We start from the raw sequence: 26616 nt of genomic DNA on the forward strand, positions 1-26616 counted from the left end.
AAGACACAGCCACCGCAATGTTTGGGACGGCTCTGTTTACAAGAACCTCGTTTACAATACAAGTTCAATATCACAGAAAGCGAAAAATGGATAAAGAAGTTGTGGTACTTACGTACAATGCAATATCACTCAGCAATGAAATGTATGTCATCAGGCCCGTAGCAGCATAATGAGTGGATTCAGGTACGATGATTCTAAGTGAAATAAGTCACACAGAAAAAGAAACATCATAAGATATCACTAATACACGGAATGTCAACTTGGTTACACAGGAACTGAATTACAAAACAGAATAGGGTCTCAAATGTAGAAAACCAACTTATGCTTGCTTAAGGGGAAAGGTGAGTTGGGGTGCTGCATAAAACCAGAGATAGAAATTAGCACAGATACCTTTCCATAAGCCAAATATGTAATAGGCAAGAGCTACTGCTTGCTCAACGAAGTGGACTCAACACCCCATATTAAACGCCTAAGAATATACCTGACTAGTAAGAATCTTAAAACCTATGGATTTATATGTCTCTGAAAGAGAATCAAGCATGTGTACAGCGGCATAAATGCAACAGTGATAGGATTGGTGAGGTTCGGTGAGCAAATGCAGACCCTTTGAAGTCATATTGCAGGGTTCCCATTCCATGGTTCTCAACTCTTCAGGTTTAAGGGATTCTTCCTTCAGCTAAAACATGCATGTGGAACCCAGAGTATGATCCAACGTGTGATCGGGAAACGTGTTCAAATATGTCTCAGTTTTCATCCCCTGGTACTCGGGTGCAACATTCCAGACGCTTTACTAACACTCTCCCCACTTGGAGAGTCAGTGCCTTTAACCTCCTGTTTGGCCCAGTTTGCAATTTCTGTGGAAAATGAACAGGAATAGGGAGAACAAATGAGAGACTAGCTGGAGGAGTCTGGACGGGCAAATTTAACTCTCATTTCCCACCAGGAAGAGGAATTAACCAAAGGTTCAGCGTGCCATGCCGGAACCACACTAGGGCCTGAAGCAATCCTGCGGTGTTGCGGCCAGCTCACAAGAAAGCGAGTTGAAGAAAGGAACTCAGGGGCCCTGTAATTCACAAACCTGCAGAGTTATAAATGACAGCTATCGTCCAAAAATATATTGAAGTAAGGCGGCCAAGAGGACTTGAAAGCGGGGCAGAATTGCAGGAAACCGATTTCAGGAGGTAGACTGGAATTGCATGTAAAGCATAGGAAAAGAGGCAGAACGTCCTCAATGATGCACTTGGCCAAAAAGGGCGTATGCGTTTTTTCCTGAATATACTCAGGAAAAAACGCAGACACCCTTTTTGGCCCACCAAGCAAGCTTGCAACGGAAATCTGCACTACAATGAAGTCTCACTGCCCCCCGTTCAAATGGGCCATCTGAAAAAAGTGTAACATCCAGAAAGGCAGGACAGGCCATGGAGAACTGGGAGCCTTATTATGCTGATGGGCGGGATATAAATTGCCAACAGCCACTCTGGAGAAGTGTATGGTGTTTCCTGAAACATCTAAAAAACAAGCAACAGAGCCTAGGGCACTTCCACTTATGGTCCTATAGATTAGGGAAATTAAAATCAAAAACACAGCCACCCCAAAGTTTGGGACAGCTCTGTTTACAAGAACCTCTTTTACGGTACAAGTTCAATATCGCAGAAAGCGAAAAATGGATAAAGAAGTTGTGGTACTTACGTACAATGCAATATCACTCAGCAATGAAATCTATGTCATCAGGCCAGTAGCAGCATAATGAGTGGATTCAGGTACGATGATTCTAAGTGAAATAAGTCACACAGAAAAAGAAACATCATAAGGTATCACTAATACACGGAATGTAAACTTGGCTACACAGGAACTGAATTACAAAACAGAACAGGGTCTCAAATGTAGAAAACCAACTTATGCTTGCTTAAGGGGAAAGGTGAGTTGGGGTGCTGCAGAAAACCAGAGATTGAAATTAACACAGATAGCTTTCCATAAGACAAATATGTAATAGACAAGAGCTACTCCTTGCTCAACGAAGCGGACTCAACACCCCATATTAAACGCCTAAGAATATACCTGACTAGTAAGAATCTTAAAACCTATGGATTTATATGCCTCCGAAAGAGAATCAAGCGTGTGTACAGCGGCATAAAGGCAGCAGTGAAAGGATTGGTGAGGTTCGGTGAGCAAATGAAGACCGTTTGAAGTCATATTGCATGGTACCCACTCCATGGTTCTCAACTCTCCAGGTTTAAGGGATTCTTCCTTCAGCTAAAACATGCATGTGGAACCCAGAGTATAATCCACCGTGTGATCGGGAAACGTGTTCAAATGTGTCTCAGTTTTCGTCTCCTGGTACTCGGGTGCAACATTCCAGACGTTTTACTAACACTCTCCCCACTTGGAGAGTCAGTGCCTTTAACCTCCTGTTTGGCCCAGTTTGCAATTTCTGCAGAAAAGGAACAGGAATAGGCAGAACGAATGAGAGACTAGCTGGAGGTGTCTGGACGGGCAAATTTAACTCTCATTTCCCACCAGGAAGAGGAATTAACCAAAGGCTCACTGAGATATGCCGGAACCACACTAGGGCCTGAAGCAATCCTGCGGTGTTGCGGCCAGCTCACAAGAAAGCGAGTTGAAGAAAGGAGCTCAGAGGCACTGTCATTCACAAACATGCAGAGTTATACATGACAGCTATCGTCCAAAAATATATTGAAGTAAGGCTGCCAAGAGGACTTGAAATCGGGGAAGAATTGCAGGAAACCGATTTCAGGAGGTAGACTGGAATTGCATGTAAAGCATAGGAAAAGAGGCAGAACATCCACAATGATGCACTTGGCCAAAAAGTGCGTATGCGTTTTTTCCTGAATACATTCAGGAAAAAACGCATATGCACTTTTTGGCCACGGAAGCAAGCTTGCAAAGGAAATCTCCACTACAATGAAGTCTCACTGCCCCCCGGTCAAAAGGGCCATCTGAAAAAAGTGTAAAATCCAGAAAGGCAGGACAGGCCATGGAGAACTGGGAGCCTTCTTATGCTGATGGGCGGGATGTAAATTGCCAACAGCCACTCTGGAGAAGTGTATGGTGTTTCCTGAAACATCTAAAAAACAAAGCAACAGAGCCTAGGGCACTTCCACTTATGGTCCTATAGATTAGGGAAATTAAAATCAAAAAGACACAGCCACCCCAAAGTTTGGGACGGCTCTGTTTACAAGAACCTCATTTATGGTACAAGTTCAATATCGCAGAAAGCGAAAAATGGATAAAGAAGTTGTGGTACTTACGTACAATGCAATATCACTCAGCAATGAAATCTATGTCATCAGGCCAGTAGCAGCATCATGAGTGGATTTAGGTGCGATGATTCTAAGAGAAATAAGTCAAACAGAAAAAGAAACATCATAAGTTATCACTAATACACGGAATGTAAACTTGGCTACACAGGAACTGAAGTACAAAACAGGATAGGTTCTCAAATGTAGAAAACCAACTTATGCTTGCTTAAGGGGAAAGGTGAGTTGGGGTGCTGCATAAAACCAGAGATTGAAATTAGCACAGATACCTTTCCATAAGCCAAATATGTAATAGACAAGAGCTACTCCTTGCTCAACGAAGTGGACTCAACACCCCATATTAAACGCCTAAGAATATACCTGACTAGTAAGAATCTTAAAACCTATGGATTTATATGTCTCCGAAAGAGAATCAAGCGTGTGTACAGCGGCATAAACGCAGCAGTGATAGGATTGGTGAGGTTCGGTGAGCAAATGCAGACCCTTTGAAGTCATACTGCATGGTACCCATTCCATGGTTCTCAACTCTCCTGGATTAAAGGATTCTTCCTTCAGCTAAAACATGCATGTGGAACCCAGAGTATGATCCACCGTGTGATCGGGAATCGTGTTCAAATATGTCTCAGTTTTCATCCCCTGATACTCGGGTGCAACAATCCAGACGCTTTACTAACACTCTCCCCACTTGGAGAGTCAGTGCCTTTAACCTCCTATTTGGCCCAATTTGCAAATTCTGCTGAAGATGAACAGGAATAGGGAGAACCAATGAGAGACTAGCTGGAGGTGTCTGGACGGGCAAATTTAACTCTCATTTCCCACCAGGAAGAGGAATTAACCAAAGGCTCAGCGAGCCATGCCGGAACCACACTAGGGCCTGAAGCAATTCTGCGGTGTTGCGGCCAGCTCACAAGAAAGCGAGTTGAAGAAAGGAGCTCAGGGGCACTGTAATTCACAAACCTGCAGAGTTATAAATGACAGCTATCATCCAAAAATATATTGAAGTAAGGCTGCCAAGAGGACTTGAAAGCGGGGCAGAATTGCAGGAAACCGATTTCAGGAGGTAGACTGGAATTGCATGTAAAGCATAGGAAAAGAGGCAGAACGTCCACAATGATGCACTTGGCCAAAAAGGACATATGCGTTTTTTCCTGAATATATTCAGGAAAAAACGCATACGCCCTTTTTGGCCAACCAAGCAAGCTTGCAAAGAAATCTGCACTACAATGAAGTCTCACTGCCCCCCGGTCAAAAGGGCCATCTGATAAACGTGTAAAATCCAGAAAGGCAGGACAGGCCATGGAGAACTGGGAGCCTAGTTAGACTGATGGGCGGGATGTAAATTGCCAACAGCCACTCTGGAGAAGTGTATGGTGTTTCCTGAAACATCTAAAAAACAAAGCAACAGAGCCTAGGGCACTTCCACTTATGGTCCTATAGATTAGGGAAATTAAAATCAAAAAGACACAGCCACCCCAAAGTTTGGAACGGCTCTGTTTACAAGAACCTCGTTTACGGTACAAGTTCAATATCGCAGAAAGCGAAAAATGGATAAAGAAGTTGTGGTACTTACGTACAATGCAATATCACTCAGCAATGAAATCTATGTCATCAGGCCAGTAGCAGCATAATGAGTGGATTCAGGTACGATGATTGTAAGTGAAATAAGTCACACAGAAAAAGAAACATCATAAGATATCACTAATACACGGAATGTAAACTTGCCTACACAGGAACTGAATTACAAAACAGAATAGGGTCTCAAATGTAGAAAACCAACTTATGCTTGCTTAAGGGGAAAGGTGAGTTGGGGTGCTGCATAAAACCAGAGATTGAAATTAGCACAGATACCTTTCCATAAGCCAAATATGTAATAGACAAGAGCTACTGCTTGCTCAACGAAGTGGACTCAACACCCCATATTAAACGCCTAAGAATATACCTGACTAGTAAGAATCTTAAAACCTATGGATTTATATGTCTCCGAAAGAGAACCAAGCGTGTGTACAGCGGCATAAACGCAGCAGTGATAGGATTGGTGAGGTTCGGTGAGCAAATGCAGACCCTTTGAAGTCATATTGCATGGTACCCATTCCATGGTTCTCAACTCTCCAGGTTTAAGGGATTCTTCCTTCAGCTAAAACATGCATGTGGAACCCAGAGTATGATCCACCGTGTGATCGGGAAACGTGTTCAAATATGTCTCAGATTTCGTCCCGTGGTACTCGGGTGCAACATTCCAGACACTTTACTAACACTCTCCCCACTTGGAGAGTCAGTGCCTTTAACCTCCTGTTTGGCCCAATTTGCAATTTCTGCGGAAAATGAACAGGAATAGGGAGAACCAATGACAGACTAGCTGGGGGTGTCTGGACGGGCAAATTTAACTCTCATTTCCCACCAGGAAGAGGAATTAACCAAAGGCTCAGCGAGCCATGCCGGAACCACACTAGGGCCTGAAGCAATCCTGCGGTGTTGCGGCCAGCTCACAAGAAAGCGAGTTGAAGAAAGGAGCTCAGGGGAACTGTAATTCACACACCTGCAGAGTTCTAAATGACAGCTATCGTCCAAAAATATATTGAAGTAAGGCTGCCAAGAGGACTTGAAAGCGGGGCAGAATTGCAGGAAACCGATTTCAGGAGGTAGACTGGAATTGCATGTAAAGCATAGGAAAAGAGGCAGAACGTCCACAATGATGCACTTGGCCAAAAAGGGCGTCTGCGTTTTTTCCTGAATATACTCAGGAAAAAACGCAGACGCCCTTTTTGGCCAACCAAGCAAGCTTGCAAAGGAAATCTGCACTACAATGAAGTCTCACTGCCCCCCGGTCAAAAGGGCCATCTGAAAAAAGTGTAAAATCCAAAAAGGCAGGACAGGCCAAGGAGAACTGGGAGCCTTGTTATGCTGATGGGCGGGATGTAAATTGCCAACAGCCACTCTGGAGAAGTGTATGGTGTTTCTTGAAACATCTAAGAAACAGAGCAACACAGCCTAAGGCACTTCCACTTATGGTCCTATAGATTAGGGAAATTAAAATCAAAAAGACACAGCCACCGCAATGTTTGGGACGGCTCTGTTTACAAGAACCTCGTTTACAATACAAGTTCAATATCACAGAAAGCGAAAAATGGATAAAGAAGTTGTGGTACTTACGTACAATGCAATATCACTCAGCAATGAAATGTATGTCATCAGGTCAGTAGCAGCATAATGAGTGGATTCAGGTACGATGATTCTAAGTGAAATAAGTCACACAGAAAAAGAAACATCATAAGATATCACTAATACACGGAATGTAAACTTGGTTACACAGGAACTGAATTACAAAACAGAATAGGGTCTCAAATGTAGAAAACCAACTTATGCTTGCTTAAGGGGAAAGGTGAGTTGGGGTGCTGCATAAAACCAGAGATAGAAATTAGCACAGATACCTTTCCATAAGCCAAATATGTAATAGGCAAGAGCTACTGCTTGCTCAACGAAGTGGACTCAACACCCCATATTAAACGCCTAAGAATATACCTGACTAGTAAGAATCTTAAAACCTATGGATTTATATGTCTCTGAAAGAGAATCAAGCATGTGTACAGCGGCATAAATGCAACAGTGATAGGATTGGTGAGGTTCGGTGAGCAAATGCAGACCCTTTGAAGTCATATTGCAGGGTTCCCATTCCATGGTTCTCAACTCTTCAGGTTTAAGGGATTCTTCCTTCAGCTAAAACATGCATGTGGAACCCAGAGTATGATCCAACGTGTGATCGGGAAACGTGTTCAAATATGTCTCAGTTTTCATCCCCTGGTACTCGGGTGCAACATTCCAGACGCTTTACTAACACTCTCCCCACTTGGAGAGTCAGTGCCTTTAACCTCCTGTTTGGCCCAGTTTGCAATTTCTGTGGAAAATGAACAGGAATAGGGAGAACAAATGAGAGACTAGCTGGAGGAGTCTGGACGGGCAAATTTAACTCTCATTTCCCACCAGGAAGAGGAATTAACCAAAGGTTCAGCGTGCCATGCCGGAACCACACTAGGGCCTGAAGCAATCCTGCGGTGTTGCGGCCAGCTCACAAGAAAGCGAGTTGAAGAAAGGAACTCAGGGGCCCTGTAATTCACAAACCTGCAGAGTTATAAATGACAGCTATCGTCCAAAAATATATTGAAGTAAGGCGGCCAAGAGGACTTGAAAGCGGGGCAGAATTGCAGGAAACCGATTTCAGGAGGTAGACTGGAATTGCATGTAAAGCATAGGAAAAGAGGCAGAACGTCCTCAATGATGCACTTGGCCAAAAAGGGCGTATGCGTTTTTTCCTGAATATACTCAGGAAAAAACGCAGACACCCTTTTTGGCCCACCAAGCAAGCTTGCAACGGAAATCTGCACTACAATGAAGTCTCACTGCCCCCCGTTCAAAAGGGCCATCTGAAAAAAGTGTAAAATCCAGAAAGGCAGGACAGGCCATGGAGAACTGGGAGCCTTATTATGCTGATGGGCGGGATATAAATTGCCAACAGCCACTCTGGAGAAGTGTATGGTGTTTCCTGAAACATCTAAAAAACAAGCAACAGAGCCTAGAGCACTTCCACTTATGGTCCTATAGATTAGGGAAATTAAAATCAAAAACACAGCCACCCCAAAGTTTGGGACAGCTCTGTTTACAAGAACCTCGTTTACGGTACAAGTTCAATATCGCAGAAAGCGAAAAATGGATAAAGAAGTTGTGGTACTTACGTACAATGCAATATCACTCAGCAATGAAATCTATGTCATCAGGCCAGTAGCAGCATAATGAGTGGATTCAGGTACGATGATTCTAAGTGAAATAAGTCACACAGAAAAAGAAACATCATAAGGTATCACTAATACACGGAATGTAAACTTGGCTACACAGGAACTGAATTACAAAACAGAACAGGGTCTCAAATGTAGAAAACCAACTTATGCTTGCTTAAGGGGAAAGGTGAGTTGGGGTGCTGCAGAAAACCAGAGATTGAAATTAACACAGATAGCTTTCCATAAGACAAATATGTAATAGACAAGAGCTACACCTTGCTCAACGAAGCGGACTCAACACCCCATATTAAACGCCTAAGAATATACCTGACTAGTAAGAATCTTAAAACCTATGGATTTATATGCCTCTGAAAGAGAATCAAGCGTGTGTACAGCGGCATAAAGGCAGCAGTGAAAGGATTGGTGAGGTTCGGTGAGCAAATGAAGACCGTTTGAAGTCATATTGCATGGTACCCACTCCATGGTTCTCAACTCTCCAGGTTTAAGGGATTCTTCCTTCAGCTAAAACATGCATGTGGAACCCAGAGTATGATCCACCGTGTGATCGGGAAACGTGTTCAAATGTGTCTCAGTTTTCGTCTCCTGGTACTCGGATGCAACATTCCAGACGTTTTACTAACACTCTCCCCACTTGGAGAGTCAGTGCCTTTAACCTCCTGTTTGGCCCAGTTTGCAATTTCTGCAGAAAAGGAACAGGAATAGGCAGAACGAATGAGAGACTAGCTGGAGGTGTCTGGACGGGCAAATTTAACTCTCATTTCCCACCAGGAAGAGGAATTAACCAAAGGCTCACTGAGATATGCCGGAACCACACTAGGGCCTGAAGCAATCCTGCGGTGTTGCGGCCAGCTCACAAGAAAGCGAGTTGAAGAAAGGAGCTCAGAGGCACTGTCATTCACAAACCTGCAGAGTTATACATGACAGCTATCGTCCAAAAATATATTGAAGTAAGGCTGCCAAGAGGACTTGAAATCGGGGAAGAATTGCAGGAAACCGATTTCAGGAGGTAGACTGGAATTGCATGTAAAGCATAGGAAAAGAGGCAGAACATCCACAATGATGCACTTGGCCAAAAAGGGCGTATGCGTTTTTTCCTGAATACATTCAGGAAAAAACGCATATGCACTTTTTGGCCAAGGAAGCAAGCTTGCAAAGGAAATCTCCACTACAATGAAGTCTCACTGCCCCCCGGTCAAAAGGGCCATCTGAAAAAAGTGTAAAATCCAGAAAGGCAGGACAGGCCATGGAGAACTGGGAGCCTTCTTATGCTGATGGGCGGGATGTAAATTGCCAACAGCCACTCTGGAGAAGTGTATGGTGTTTCCTGAAACATCTAAAAAACAAAGCAACAGAGCCTAGGGCACTTCCACTTATGGTCCTATAGATTAGGGAAATTAAAATCAAAAAGACACAGCCACCCCAAAGTTTGGGACGGCTCTGTTTACAAGAACCTCATTTATGGTACAAGTTCAATATCGCAGAAAGCGAAAAATGGATAAAGAAGTTGTGGTACTTACGTACAATGCAATATCACTCAGCAATGAAATCTATGTCATCAGGCCAGTAGCAGCATAATGAGTGGATTTAGGTGCGATGATTCTAAGAGAAATAAGTCAAACAGAAAAAGAAACATCATAAGTTATCACTAATACACGGAATGTAAACTTGGCTACACAGGAACTGAAGTACAAAACAGGATAGGTTCTCAAATGTAGAAAACCAACTTATGCTTGCTTAAGGGGAAAGGTGAGTTGGGGTGCTGCATAAAACCAGAGATTGAAATTAGCACAGATACCTTTCCATAAGCCAAATATGTAATAGACAAGAGCTACTCCTTGCTCAACGAAGTGGACTCAACACCCCATATTAAACGCCGAAGAATATACCTGACTAGTAAGAATCTTAAAACCTATGGATTTATATGTCTCCGAAAGAGAATCAAGCGTGTGTACAGCGGCATAAACGCAGCAGTGATAGGATTGGTGAGGTTCGGTGAGCAAATGCAGACCCTTTGAAGTCATACTGCATGGTACCCATTCCATGGTTCTCAACTCTCCTGGATTAAAGGATTCTTCCTTCAGCTAAAACATGCATGTGGAACCCAGAGTATGATCCACCGTGTGATCGGGAATCGTGTTCAAATATGTCTCAGTTTTCATCCCCTGATACTCGGGTGCAACAATCCAGACGCTTTACTAACACTCTCCCCACTTGGAGAGTCAGTGCCTTTAACCTCCTATTTGGCCCAATTTGCAAATTCTGCTGAAGATGAACAGGAATAGGGAGAACCAATGAGAGACTAGCTGGAGGTGTCTGGACGGGCAAATTTAACTCTCATTTCCCACCAGGAAGAGGAATTAACCAAAGGCTCAGCGAGCCATGCCGGAACCACACTAGGGCCTGAAGCAATTCTGCGGTGTTGCGGCCAGCTCACAAGAAAGCGAGTTGAAGAAAGGAGCTCAGGGGCACTGTAATTCACAAACCTGCAGAGTTATAAATGACAGCTATCATCCAAAAATATATTGAAGTAAGGCTGCCAAGAGGACTTGAAAGCGGGGCAGAATTGCAGGAAACCGATTTCAGGAGGTAGACTGGAATTGCATGTAAAGCATAGGAAAAGAGGCAGAACGTCCACAATGATGCACTTGGCCAAAAAGGACATATGCGTTTTTTCCTGAATATATTCAGGAAAAAACGCATATGCCCTTTTTGGCCAACCAAGCAAGCTTGCAAAGGAAATCTGCACTACAATGAAGTCTCACTGCCCCCCGGTCAAAAGGGCCATCTGAAAAACGTGTAAAATCCAGAAAGGCAGGACAGGCCATGGAGAACTGGGAGCCTAGTTAGACTGATGGGCGGGATGTAAATTGCCAACAGCCACTCTGGAGAAGTGTATGGTGTTTCCTGAAACATCTAAAAAACAAAGCAACAGAGCCTAGGGCACTTCCACTTATGGTCCTATAGATTAGGGAAATTAAAATCAAAAAGACACAGCCACCCCAAAGTTTGGAACGGCTCTGTTTACAAGAACCTCGTTTACGGTACAAGTTCAATATCGCAGAAAGCGAAAAATGGATAAAGAAGTTGTGGTACTTACGTACAATGCAATATCACTCAGCAATGAAATCTATGTCATCAGGCCAGTAGCAGCATAATGAGTGGATTCAGGTACGATGATTGTAAGTGAAATAAGTCACACAGAAAAAGAAACATCATAAGATATCACTAATACACGGAATGTAAACTTGCCTACACAGGAACTGAATTACAAAACAGAATAGGGTCTCAAATGTAGAAAACCAACTTATGCTTGCTTAAGGGGAAAGGTGAGTTGGGGTGCTGCATAAAACCAGAGATTGAAATTAGCACAGATACCTTTCCATAAGCCAAATATGTAATAGACAAGAGCTACTGCTTGCTCAACGAAGTGGACTCAACACCCCATATTAAACGCCTAAGAATATACCTGACTAGTAAGAATCTTAAAACCTATGGATTTATATGTCTCCGAAAGAGAACCAAGCGTGTGTACAGCGGCATAAACGCAGCAGTGATAGGATTGGTGAGGTTCGGTGAGCAAATGCAGACCCTTTGAAGTCATATTGCATGGTACCCATTCCATGGTTCTCAACTCTCCAGGTTTAAGGGATTCTTCCTTCAGCTAAAACATGCATGTGGAACCCAGAGTATGATCCACCGTGTGATCGGGAAACGTGTTCAAATGTGTCTCAGATTTCGTCCCCTGGTACTCGGGTGCAACATTCCAGACACTTTACTAACACTCTCCCCACTTGGAGAGTCAGTGCCTTTAACCTCCTGTTTGGCCCAATTTGCAAATTCTGCTGAAGATGAACAGGAATAGGGAGAACCAATGAGAGACTAGCTGGAGGTGTCTGGACGGGCAAATTTAACTCTCATTTCCCACCAGGAAGAGGAATTAACCAAAGGCTCAGCGAGCCATGCCGGAACCACACTAGGGCCTGAAGCAATCCTGCGGTGTTGCGGCCAGCTCACAAGAAAGCGAGTTGAAGAAAGGAGCTCAGGGGCACTGTAATTCACAAACCTGCAGAGTTAAAAATGACAGCTATCGTCCAAAAATATATTGAAGTAAGGCTGCCAAGAGGACTTGAAAGCGGGGCAGAATTGCAGGAAACCGATTTCAGGAGGTAGACTGGAATTGCATGTAAAGCATAGGAAAAGAGGCAGAACGTCCACAATGATGCACTTGGCCAAAAAGGGCGTATGCGTTTTTTCCTGAATATACTCAGGAAAAAACGCAGACACCCTTTTTGGCCAACCAAGCAAGCTTGTAAAGGAAATCTGCACTACAATGAAGTCTCACTGCCCCCCGTTCAAAAGGGCCATCTGAAAAAAGTGTAAAATCCAGAAAGGCAGGACAGGCCATGGAGAACTGGGAGCCTTCTTATGCTGATGGGCGGGATGTAAATTGCCAACAGCCACTCTGGAGAAGTGTATGGTGTTTCCTGAAACATCTAAAAAACAAGCAACAGAGCCTAGGGCACTTCCACTTATGGTCCTATAGATTAGGGAAATTAAAATGAAAAAGACACAGCCACCCCAAAGTTTGGGACAGCTCTGTTTACAAGAACCTCGTTTACGGTACAAGTTCAATATCGCAGAATGCGAAAAATGGATAAAAAAGTTGTGGTACTTACGTACAATGCAATATCACTCAGGAATGAAATCTATGTCATCAGGCCCGTAGCAGCATAATGAGTGGATTCAGGTACGATGATTCTAATTGAAATAAGTCACACAGAAAAAGAAACATCATAAGATATCACTAATACACGGAATGTAAACTTGGCTACACAGGAACTGAATTACAACACAGAATAGGGTCTCAAATGTAGAAAACCAACTTATGCTTGCTTAAGCGGAAAGGTGAGTTGGGGTGCTGCATAAAACCAGAGATTGAAATTAGCACAGATACCTTTCAATAAGCCAAATATGTAATAGGCAAGAGCTACTGCTTGCTCAACGAAGTGGACTCAACACCCCATATTAAACGCCTAAGAATATACCTGACTAGTAAGAATCTTAAAACCTATGGATTTATATGTCTCCAAAACAGAATCAAGCGTGTGTACAGCGGCATAAACGCAACAGTGATAGGATTGGTGAGGATTGGTGACCAAATGCAGACCCTTTGATGTCGTATTGCATGGTACCCATTCCATGGGTCTCAACTCTCCAGGTTTAAGGGATTCTTCCTTCAGCTAAAACATGCATGTGGAACCCAGAGTATGATCCACCGTGTGATCGGGAAACGTGTTCAAATGTGTCTCAGTTTTCGTCCCCTGGTACTCGGGTGCAACATTCCAGATGCTTTACGAACACTCTCCCCACTTGGAGAGTCAGTGCCTTTAACCTCCTGTTTGGCCCAGTTTGCAATTTCTGCGGAATATGAACAGGAATAGGGAGAACCAATGACAGACTAGCTGGGGGTGTCTGGACGGGCAAATTTAACTCTCATTTCCCACCAGGAAGAGGAATTAACCAAAGGCTCAGCGTGCCATGCCGGAACCACACTAGGGCCTGAAGCAATCCTGCGGTGTTGCGGATAGCTCACAAGAAAGCGAGTTGAAGAAAGGAGCTCAGGGGCACTGTAATTCACAAACCTGCAGAGTTATAAATGACAGCTATCGTCCAAAAATATATTGAAGTAAGGCTGCCAAGAGGACTTGAAAGCGGGGCAGAATTGCAGGAAACCGATTTTAGGAGGTAGACTGGAATTGCATGTAAAGCATAGGAAAAGAGGCAGAACGTCCACAATGATGCACTTGGCCAAAAAGGGCGTATGCGTTTTTTCCTGAATATATTCAGGAAAAAACGCATATGCCCTTTTTGGCCAACCAAGCAAGCTTGCAAAGGAAATCTGCACTACAATGAAGTCTCACTGCCCCCCGGTCAAAAGGGCCATCTGAAAAAAGTGTAAAATCCAGAAAGGCAGGACAGGCCATGGAGAACTGGGAGCCTTCTTATGCTGATGGGCGGGATGTAAATTGCAAACAGCCACTCTGGAGAAGTGTATGGTGTTTCCTGAAATATCTAAAAAACAAAGCAACAGAGCCTAGGGCACTTCCACTTATGGTCCTATAGCTTAGGGAAATTAAAATCAAAAAGACACAGCCACCCCATAGTTTGGGACAGCTCTGTTTACAAGAACCTCGTTTACGGTACAAGTTCAATATCGCAGAAAGCGAAAAATGGATAAAGAAGTTGTGGTACTTACGTACAATGCAATATCACTCAGCAATGAAATGTATGTCATCAGGCCAGTAGCAGCATAATGAGTGGATTCAGGTACGATGATTCTAAGTGAAATAAGTCACACAGAAAAAGAAACATCATAAGGTATCACTAATACACGGAATGTAAACTTGGCTACACAGGAACTGAATTACAAAACAGAATAGGGTCTCAAATGTAGAAAACCAACTTACGCTTGCTTACGAGGAAAGGTTAGTTGGGGTGCTGCATAAAACCAGAGATTGAAATTAACACAGATACCTTTCCATAAGCCAAATATGTAATAGACAAGAGCTACTGCTTGCTCAACGAAGTGGACTCAACACCACATATTAAAAGCCTAAGAATATACCTGACTAGTAAAAATCTTAAAACCTATGGATTTATATGTCTCCGAAAGAGAATTAAGTGTGTTTACAGCGGCATAAACGCAGCAGTGATAAGATTGGTGAGGTTCGGTGAGCAAATGCAGACCCTTTGAAGTCATATTGCATGGTACCCATTCCATGGTTCTCAACTCTCCAGGTTTAAGGGATTCTTCCTTCATCTAAAACATGCATGTGGAACCCAGAGTATGATCCACCGTGTGATCGGGAAACGTGTTCAAATGTGTCTCAGTTTTCGTCCCCTGGTACTCGGGTGCAACATTCCAGATGCTTTACTAACACTCTCCCCCACTTGGAGAGTCAGTGCCTTTAAACTCCTGTTTGGCCCAGTTTGCAATTTCTGCGGAAAATGAACAGGAATAGGGAGAACCAATGAGAGACTAGCTGGAGGTGTCTGGACTGGCAAATTTAACTCTCATTTCCCACCAGGAAGAGGAATTAACCAAAGGCTCAGCCTGCCGTGCCGGAACCACACTAGGGCCTGAAGCAATCCTGCGGTGTTGCGGCCAGCTCACAAGAAAGCGAGTTGAAGAAAGGAGCTCAGGGGCACTGTAATTCACAAACCTGCAGAGTTATAAATGACAGCTATCGTCCAAAAATATATTGAAGTAAGGCTGCCAAGAGGACTTGAAAGTGGGGCAGAATTGCAGGAAACCGATTTCAGGAGGTAGACTGGAATTGCATGTAAAGCATAGGAAAAGAGGCAGAACGTCCACAATGATGCACTTGGCCAAAAAGGACATATGCGTTTTTTCCTGAATATATTCAGGAAAAAACGCATACGCCCTTTTTGGCCAACCAAGCAAGCTTGCAAAGGAAATCTGCACTACAATGAAGTCTCACTGCCCCCCGGTCAAAAGGGCCATCTGAAAAAAGTGTAAAATCCAGAAAGGCAGGACAGGCCATGGAGAACTGGGAGCTTAGTTAGACTGATGGGCGGGATGTAAATTGCCAACAGCCACTCTGGAGAAGTGTATGGTGTTTCCGGAAACATCTAAAAAACAAAGCAACAGAGCCTAGGGCACTTCCACTTATGGTCCTATAGATTAGGGAAATTAAAATAAAAAAGACACAGCCACCCCAAAGTTTGGAACGGCTCTGTTTACAAGAACCTCGTTTACGGTACAAGTTCAATATCGCAGAAAGCAAAAAATGGATAAAGAAGTTGTGGTACTTACGTACAATGCAATATCACTCAGCAATGAAATCTATGTCATCAGGCCAGTAGCAGCATAATGAGTGGATTCAGGTACGATGATTCTAAGTGAAATAAGTCACACAGAAAAAGAAACATCATAAGATATCACTAATACACGGAATGTAAAGTTGGCTACACAGGAACTGAATTACAAAACAGAATAGGGTCTCAAATGTAGAAAACCAACTTATGCTTGCTTAAGGGGAAAGGTGAGTTGGGGTGCTGCATAAAACCAGAGATTGAAATTAGCACAGATACCTTTCCATAAGCCAAATATGTAATAGACAAGAGCTACTGCTTGCTCAACGAAGTGGACTCAACACCCCATATTAAACGCCTAAAAATATACCTGACTAGTAAGAATCTTAAAACCTATGGATTGATATGTCTCCGAAAGAGAATCAAGCGTGTGTACAGCGGCATAAACGCAGCTGTGATAGGATTGGTGAGGTTCGGTGAGCAAATGCAGACCCTTTGAAGTCATATTGCATGGTACCCATTCCATGGTTCTCAACTCTCCAGGTTTAAGGGATTCTTCCTTCAGATAAAACATGCATGTGGAACCCAGAGTATGATCCACCGTGTGATCGGGAAACGTGTTCAAATGTGTCTCAGTTTTCGTCCCCTGGTACTCGGGTGCAACATTCCAGATGCTTTACTAACACTCTCCCCACTTGGAGAGTCAGTGCCTTTAACCTCCTGTTTGGCCCAGTTTGCAATTTCTTCTTAAAATGAACAGGAATAGGGAGAACCAATGAGAGACTAGCTGGAGGTGTCTGGACGGGCAAATTTTACTCTCATTTCCCACCAGGAAGAGGAATTAACCAAAGGCTCAGCCTGCCGTGCCGGAACCACACTAGGGCCTGAAGCAATCCTGCGGTGTTGCGGCCAGCTCACAAGAAAGCGAGTTGAAGAAAGGAGCTCAGGGGCACTGTAATTCACAAACCTGCAGAGTTATAAATGACAGATAACGTCCAAAAATATATTGAAGTAAGGCTGCCAAGAGGACTTGAAAGCGGGGCAGAATTGCAGGAAACCGATTTCAGGAGGTAGACTGGAATTGCATGTAAAACATAGGAAAAGAGGCAGAACGTCCACAATGATGCACTTGGCCAAAAAGGGCGTATTCTTTTTTTCCTGAATATATTCAGGAAAAAACGCATACGCCCTTTTTGGCCAACCAAGCAAGCTTGCAAAGGAAATCTGCACTACAATGAAGTCTCACTGCCCCCCGGTCAAAAGGGCCATCTGAAAAAAGTGTAAAATCCAGAAAGGCAGGACAGGCCATGGAGAACTGGGAGCCTAGTTAGACTGATGGGCGGGATGTAAATTGCCAACAGCCACTCTGGAGAAGTGTATGGTGTTTCCTGAAACATCTAAAAAACAAAGCAACAGAGCCTAGGGCACTTCCACTTATGGTCCTATAGATTAGGGAAACTAAAATCAAAAAGACACAGCCACCCCAAAGTTTGGAACGGCTCTGTTTACAAGATCCTCGTTTACGGTACAAGTTCAATATCGCAGAAAGCAAAAAATGGATAAAGAAGTTGTTGTACTTACGTACAATGCAATATCACTCAGCAATGAAATCTATGTCATCAGGCCAGTAGCAGCATAATGAGTGGATTCAGGTACGATGATTCTAAGTGAAATAAGTCACACAGAAAAAGAAACATCATAAGATATCACTAATACACGGAATGTAAACTTGCCTACACAGGAACTGAATTACAAAACAGAATAGGGTCTCAAATGTAGAAAACCAACTTATGCTTGCTTAAGGGGAAAGGTGAGTTGGGGTGCTGCATAAAACCAGAGATTGAAATTAGCACAGATACCTTTCCATAAGCCAAATATGTAATAGACAAGAGCTACTGCTTGCTCAACGAAGTGGACTCAACACCCCATATTAAACGCCTAAAAATATACCTGACTAGTAAGAATCTTAAAACCTATGGATTGATATGTCTCCGAAAGAGAATCAAGCGTGTGTACAGCGGCATAAACGCAGCAGTGATAGGATTGGTGAGGTTCGGTGAGCAAATGAAGACCCTTTGAAGTCATATTGCATGGTACCCATTCCATGGTTCTCAACTCTCCAGGTTTAAGGGATTCTTCCTTCAGATAAAACATGCATGTGGAACCCAGAGTATGATCCACCGTGTGATCGGGAAACGTGCTCAAATGTGTCTCAGTTTTCGTCCCCTGGTACTCGGGTGCAACATTCCAGATGCTTTACTAACACTCTCCCCACTTGGAGAGTCAGTGCCTTTAACATCCTGTTTGGCCCAGTTTGCAATTTCTTCGGAAAATGAACAGGAATAGGGAGAACCAATGAGAGACTAGCTGGAGGTGTCTGGACGGGCAAATTTTACTCTCATTTCCCACCAGGAAGAGGAATTAACCAAAGGCTCAGCCTGCCGTGCCGGAACCACACTAGGTCCTGAAGCAATCCTGCGGTGTTGCGGCCAGCTCACAAGAAAGCGAGTTGAAGAAAGGAGCTCAGGGGCACTGTAATTCACACACCTGCAGAGTTATAAATGACAGCTATCGTCCAAAAATATATTGAAGTAAGGCTGCCAAGAGGACTTGAAAGCGGGGCAGAATTGCAGGAAACCGATTTCAGGAGGTAGACTGGAATTGCATGTAAAGCATAGGAAAAGAGGCAGAACGTCCACAATGATGCACTTGGCCAAAAAGGGCGTATTCTTTTTTTCCTGAATATATTCAGGAAAAAACGCATACGCCCTTTTTGGCCAACCAAGCAAGCTTGCAAAGGAAATCTGCACTACAATGAAGTCTCACTGCCCCCCGGTCAAAAGGGCCATCTGAAAAAAGTGTAAAATCCAGAAAGGCAGGACAGGCCATGGAGAACTGGGAGCCTAGTTAGACTGATGGGCGGGATGTAAATTGCCAACAGCCACTCTGGAGAAGTGTATGGTGTTTCCTGAAACATCTAAAAAACAAAGCAACAGAGCCTAGGGCACTTCCACTTATGGTCCTATAGATTAGGGAAACTAAAATCAAAAAGACACAGCCACCCCAAAGTTTGGAACGGCTCTGTTTACAAGAACCTCGGTTACGGTACAAGTTCAATATCGCAGAAAGCAAAAAATGGATAAAGAAGTTGTGGTACTTACGTACAATGCAATATCACTCAGCAATGAAATCTATGTCATCAGGCCAGTAGCAGCATAATGAGTGGATTCAGGTACGATGATTCTAAGTGAAATAAGTCACACAGAAAATGAAACATCATAAGATATCACTAATACACGGAATGTAAACTTGCCTACACAGGAACTGAATTACAAAACAGAATAGGGTCTCAAATGTAGAAAACCAACTTATGCTTGCTTAAGGGGAAAGGTGAGTTGGGGTGCTGCATAAAACCAGAGATTGAAATTAGCACAGATACCTTTCCATAAGCCAAATATGTAATAGACAAGAGCTACTGCTTGCTCAACGAAGTGGACTCAACACCCCATATTAAACGCCTAAAAATATACCTGACTAGTAAGAATCTTAAAACATATGGATTGATATGTCTCCGAAAGAGAATCAAGCGTGTGTACAGCGGCATAAACGCAGCAGTGATAGGATTGGTGAGGTTCGGTGAGCAAATGCAGACCCTTTGAAGTCATATTGCATGGTACCCATTCCATGGTTCTCAACTCTCCAGGTTTAAGGGATTCTTCCTTCAGATAAAACATGCATGTGGAACCCAGAGTATGATCCACCGTGTGATCGGGAAACGTGTTCAAATGTGTCTCAGTTTTCGTCCCCTGGTACTCGGGTGCAACATTCCAGATGCTTTACTAACACTCTCCCCACTTGGAGAGTCAGTGCCTTTAACCTCCTGTTTGGCCCAGTTTGCAATTTCTTCGGAAAATGAACAGGAACAGGGAGAATCAATGAGAGACTAGCTGGAGGTGTCTGGACGGGCAAATTTTACTCTCATTTCCCACCAGGAAGAGGAATTAACCAAGGGCTCAGCCTGCCGTGCCGGAACCACACTAGGGCCTGAAGCAATCCTGCGGTGTTGCGGCCAGCTCACAAGAAAGCGAGTTGAAGAAAGGAGCTCAGGGGCACTGTAATTCACACACCTGCAGAGTTATAAATGACAGCTATCGTGCAAAAATATATTGAAGTAAGGCTGCCAAGAGGACTTGAAAGCGGGGCAGAATTGCAGGAAACCGATTTCAGGAGGTAGACTGGAATTGCATGTAAAGCATAGGAAAAGAGGCAGAACGTCCACAATGATGCACTTGGCCAAAAAGGGCGTATTCTTTTTTTCCTGAATATATTCAGGAAAAAACGCATACGCCCTTTTTGGCCAACCAAGCAAGCTTGCAAAGGAAATCTGCACTACAATGAAGTCTCACTGCCCCCCGGTCAAAAGGGCCATCTGAAAAAAGTGTAAAATCCAGAAAGGCAGGACAGGCCATGGAGAACTGGGAGCCTAGTTAGACTGATGGGCGGGATGTAAATTGCCAACAGCCACTCTGGAGAAGTGTATGGTGTTTCCTGAAACATCTAAAAAACAAAGCAACAGAGCCTAGGGCACTTCCACTTATGGTCCTATAGATTAGGGAAACTAAAATCAAAAAGACACAGCCACCCCAAAGTTTGGAACGGCTCTGTTTACAAGAACCTCGGTTACGGTACAAGTTCAATATCGCAGAAAGCAAAAAATGGATAAAGAAGTTGTGGTACTTACGTACAATGCAATATCACTCAGCAATGAAATCTATGTCATCAGGCCAGTAGCAGCATAATGAGTGGATTCAGGTACGATGATTCTAAGTGAAATAAGTCACACAGAAAATGAAACATCATAAGATATCACTAATACACGGAATGTAAACTTGCCTACACAGGAACTGAATTACAAAACAGAATAGGGTCTCAAATGTAGAAAACCAACTTATGCTTGCTTAAGGGGAAAGGTGAGTTGGGGTGCTGCATAAAACCAGAGATTGAAATTAGCACAGATACCTTTCCATAAGCCAAATATGTAATAGACAAGAGCTACTGCTTGCTCAACGAAGTGGACTCAACACCCCATATTAAACGCCTAAAAATATACCTGACTAGTAAGAATCTTAAAACATATGGATTGATATGTCTCCGAAAGAGAATCAAGCGTGTGTACAGCGGCATAAACGCAGCAGTGATAGGATTGGTGAGGTTCGGTGAGCAAATGCAGACCCTTTGAAGTCATATTGCATGGTACCCATTCCATGGTTCTCAACTCTCCAGGTTTAAGGGATTCTTCCTTCAGATAAAACATGCATGTGGAACCCAGAGTATGATCCACCGTGTGATCGGGAAACGTGTTCAAATGTGTCTCAGTTTTCGTCCCCTGGTACTCGGGTGCAACATTCCAGATGCTTTACTAACACTCTCCCCACTTGGAGAGTCAGTGCCTTTAACCTCCTGTTTGGCCCAGTTTGCAATTTCTTCGGAAAATGAACAGGAACAGGGAGAATCAATGAGAGACTAGCTGGAGGTGTCTGGACGGGCAAATTTTACTCTCATTTCCCACCAGGAAGAGGAATTAACCAAGGGCTCAGCCTGCCGTGCCGGAACCACACTAGGGCCTGAAGCAATCCTGCGGTGTTGCGGCCAGCTCACAAGAAAGCGAGTTGAAGAAAGGAGCTCAGGGGCACTGTAATTCACACACCTGCAGAGTTATAAATGACAGCTATCGTGCAAAAATATATTGAAGTAAGGCTGCCAAGAGGACTTGAAAGCGGGGCAGAATTGCAGGAAACCGATTTCAGGAGGTAGACTGGAATTGCATGTAAAGCATAGAAAAAGAGGCAGAACGTCCACAATGATGCACTTGGCCAAAAAGGGCGTATGCGTTTTTTCCTGAATATATTCAGGAAAAAACGCATACGCCCTTTTTGGCCAACCAAGCAAGCTTGCAAAGGAAATCTGCACTACAATGAAGTCTCACTGCCCCCCGGTCAGAAGGGTCATCTGAAAAAAGTGTAAAACCCAGAAAGGCAGGACAGGCCATGGAGAACTGGGAGCCTAGTTAGGCTGATGGGCGGGATGTAAATTGCCAACAGCCACTCTGGAGAAGTGTATGGTGTTTCCTGAAACATCTAAAAAACAAAGCAACAGAGCCTAGGGCACTTCCACTTATGGTCCTATAGCTTAGGGAAATTAAAATCAAAAAGACACAGCCACCCCAAAATTTGGGACGGCTCTGTTTACAGGAACCTCATTTACGGTACAAGTTCAATATCACAGAAAGCGAAAAATGGATAAAGAAGTTGTGGTACTAACGTACAATGCAATATCACTCAGCAAATAAATCTATGTCATCAGGCCCATAGCAGCATAATGAGTGGATTCAGGTATGATGATTCTAAGTGAAATAAGTCACACAAAAAAACAAACATCATAAGATATCACTAATACACGGAATGTAAACTTGGCTACACAGGAACTGAATTACAAAACAGAATAGGGTCTCAAATGTAGAAAACCAACTTATGCTTGCTTAAGGGGAAAGGTGAGTTGGGGTGCTGCATAAAACCAGAGATTGAAATTAGCACAGATACCTTTCCATAAGCCAAATATGTAATAGACAAGAGCTACTGCTTGCTCAACGAAGTGGACTCAACACCCCATATTAAACGCCTAAGAATATACCTGACTAGTAAGAATCTTAAAACCTATGGATTTATATGTCTCCGAAAGAGAATCAAGCGTGTGTACAGCGACATAAACGCAGCAGTGATAAGATTGGTGAGGTTCGGTGAGCAAATGCAGACCCTTTGAAGTCATATTGCATGGTACCCATTCCATGGTTCTCAACTCTCCAGGTTTAAGGGATTCTTCCTTCAGCTAAAACATGCATGTGGAACCCAGAATATGATCCACCGTGTGATCGGGAAACGTGCTCAAATGTGTCTCAGTTTTCGTCCCCTGGTACTCGGGTGCAACATTCCAGATGCTTTACTAACACTCTCCCCACTTGGAGAGTCAGTGCCTTTAACCTCCTGTTTGGCCCAGTTTGCAATTTCTTCGGAAAATGAACAGGAATAGGGAGAACCAATGAGAGACTAGCTGGAGGTGTCTGGACGGGCAAATTTTACTCTCATTTCCCACCAGGAAGAGGAATTAACCAAAGGCTCAGCCTGCCGTGCCGGAACCACACTAGGTCCTGAAGCAATCCTGCGGTGTTGCGGCCAGCTCACAAGAAAGCGAGTTGAAGAAAGGAGCTCAGGTGCACTGTAATTCACAAACCTGCAGAGTTATAAATGACAGCTATCGTCCAAAAATATATTGAAGTAAGGCTGCCAAGAGGACTTGAAAGCGGGTCAGAATTGCAGGAAACCGATTTCAGGAGGTAGACTGGAATTGCATGTAAAGCATAGGAAAAGAGGCAGAACGTCCACAATGATGCACTTGGCCAAAAAGGGCGTATTCTTTTTTTCCTGAATATATTCAGGAAAAAACGCATACGCCCTTTTTGGCCAACCAAGCAAGCTTGCAAAGGAAATCTGCACTACAATGAAGTCTCACTGCCCCCCGGTCAAAAGGGCCATCTGAAAAAAGTGTAAAATCCAGAAAGGCAGGACAGGCCATGGAGAACTGGGAGCCTAGTTAGACTGATGGGCGGGATGTAAATTGCCAACAGCCACTCTGGAGAAGTGTATGGTGTTTCCTGAAACATCTAAAAAACAAAGCAACAGAGCCTAGGGCACTTCCACTTATGGTCCTATAGATTAGGGAAACTAAAATCAAAAAGACACAGCCACCCCAAAGTTTGGAACGGCTCTGTTTACAAGAACCTCGGTTACGGTACAAGTTCAATATCGCAGAAAGCAAAAAATGGATAAAGAAGTTGTGGTACTTACGTACAATGCAATATCACTCAGCAATGAAATCTATGTCATCAGGCCAGTAGCAGCATAATGAGTGGATTCAGGTACGATGATTCTAAGTGAAATAAGTCACACAGAAAAAGAAACATCATAAGATATCACTAATACACGGAATGTAAACTTGCCTACACAGGAACTGAATTACAAAACAGAATAGGGTCTCAAATGTAGAAAACCAACTTATGCTTGCTTAAGGGGAAAGGTGAGTTGGGGTGCTGCATAAAACCAGAGATTGAAATTAGCACAGATACCTTTCCATAAGCCAAATATGTAATAGACAAGAGCTACTGCTTGCTCAACGAAGTGGACTCAACACCCCATATTAAACGCCTAAAAATATACCTGACTAGTAAGAATCTTAAAACCTATGGATTGATATGTCTCCGAAAGAGAATCAAGCGTGTGTACAGCGGCATAAACGCAGCAGTGATAGGATTGGTGAGGTTCGGTGAGCAAATGCAGACCCTTTGAAGTCATATTGCATGGTACCCATTCCATGGTTCTCAACTCTCCAGGTTTAAGGGATTCTTCCTTCAGATAAAACATGCATGTGGAACCCAGAGTATGATCCACCGTGTGATCGGGAAACGTGTTCAAATGTGTCTCAGTTTTCGTCCCCTGGTACTCGGGTGCAACATTCCAGATGCTTTACTAACACTCTCCCCACTTGGAGAGTCAGTGCCTTTAACCTCCTGTTTGGCCCAGTTTGCAATTTCTTCGGAAAATGAACAGGAACAGGGAGAATAAATGAGAGACTAGCTGGAGGTGTCTGGACGGGCAAATTTTACTCTCATTTCCCACCAGGAAGAGGAATTAACCAAGGGCTCAGCCTGCCGTGCCGGAACCACACTAGGGCCTGAAGCAATCCTGCGGTGTTGCGGCCAGCTCACAAGAAAGCGAGTTGAAGAAAGGAGCTCAGGGGCCCTGTAATTCACAAACCTGCAGAGTTATAAATGACAGCTATCGTCCAAAAATATATTGAAGTAAGGCTGCCAAGAGGACTTGAAAGCGGGGCAGAATTGCAGGAAACCGATTTCAGGAGGTAGACTGGAATTGCATGTAAAGCATAGGAAAAGAGGCAGAACGTACTCAATGATGCACTTGGCCAAAAAGGGCGTATGCGTTTTTTCCTGAATATACACAGGAAAAAACGCAGACACTCTTTTTGGCCCACCAAGCAAGCTTGCAAAGGAAATCTGCACTACAATGAAGTCTCACTGCCCCCCGTTCAAAAGGGCCATCTGAAAAAAGTGTAAAATCCAGAAAGGCAGGACAGGCCATGGAGAACTGGGAGCCTTCTTATGCTGATGGGCGGGATGTAAATTGCCAACAGCCACTCTGGAGAAGTGTATGGTGTTTCCTGAAACATCTAAAAAACAAGCAACAGAGCCTAGGGCACTTCCACTTATGGTCCTATAGATTAGGGAAATTAAAATCAAAAAGACACAGCCACCCCAAAGTTTGGAACGGCTCTGTTTACAAGAACCTCGTTTACGGTACAAGTTCAATATCGCAGAAAGCAAAAAATGGATAAAAAAGTTGTGGTACTTACGTACAATGCAATATCACTCAGCAATGAAATCTATGTCATCAGGCCAGTAGCAGCATAATGAGTGGATTCAGGTACGATGATTCTAATTGAAATAAGTCACACAGAAAAAGAAACATCATAAGATATCACTAATACACGGAATGTAAACTTGGCTACACAGAAACTGAATTACAAAACAGAATAGGGTCTCAAATGTAGAAAACCAACTTATGCTTGCTTAAGCGGAAAGGTGAGTTGGGGTGCTGCATAAAACCAGAGATTGAAATTAGCACAGATACCTTTCCATAAGCCAAATATGTAATAGGCAAGAGCTACTGCTTGCTCAACGAAGTGGACTCAACACCCCATATTAAACGCCTAAGAATATACCTGACTAGTAAGAATCTTAAAACCTATGGATTTATATGTCTCCGAAACAGAATCAAGCGTGTGTACAGCGGCATAAACGCAACAGTGATAGGATTGGTGAGGATTGGTGACCAAATGCAGACCCTTTGATGTCATATTGCATGGTACCCATTCCATGGGTCTCAACTCTCCAGGTTTAAGGGATTCTTCCTTCAGCTAAAACATGCATGTGGAACCCAGAGTATGATCCACCGTGTGATCGGGAAACGTGTTCAAATGTGTCTCAGTTTTCGTCCCCTGGTACTCGGGTGCAACATGCCAGATGCTTTACGAACACTCTCCCCACTTGGAGAGTCAGTGCCTTTAACCTCCTGTTTGGCCCAGTTTGCAATTTCTGCGGAAAATGAACAGGAATAGGGAGAACCAATGACAGACTAGCTGGGGGTGTCTGGACGGGCAAATTTAACTCTCATTTCCCACCAGGAAGAGGAATTAACCAAAGGCTCAGCGTGCCATGCCGGAACCACACTAGGGCCTGAAGCAATCCTGCGGTGTTGCGGCCAGCTCACAAGAAAGCGAGTTGAAGAAAGGAGCTCAGGGGCCCTGTAATTCACAAACCTGCAGAGTTATAAATGACAGCTATCGTCCAAAAATATATTGAAGTAAGGCTGCCAAGAGGACTTGAAAGCGGGGCAGAATTGCAGGAAACCGATTTCAGGAGGTAGACTGGAATTGCATGTAAAGCATAGGAAAAGAGGCAGAACGTCCTCAATGATGCACTTGGCCAAAAAGGGCGTATGCGTTTTTTCCTGAATATATTCAGGAAAAAACGCATACGCCCTTTTTGGCCAACCAAGCAAGCTTGCAAAGGAAATCTGCACTAC

The sequence above is a fragment of the Pseudorca crassidens genome, chromosome 1 (genome assembly GCF_039906515.1).
Source record: "Pseudorca crassidens isolate mPseCra1 chromosome 1, mPseCra1.hap1, whole genome shotgun sequence".
NCBI lineage: Eukaryota > Metazoa > Chordata > Mammalia > Artiodactyla > Delphinidae > Pseudorca > Pseudorca crassidens.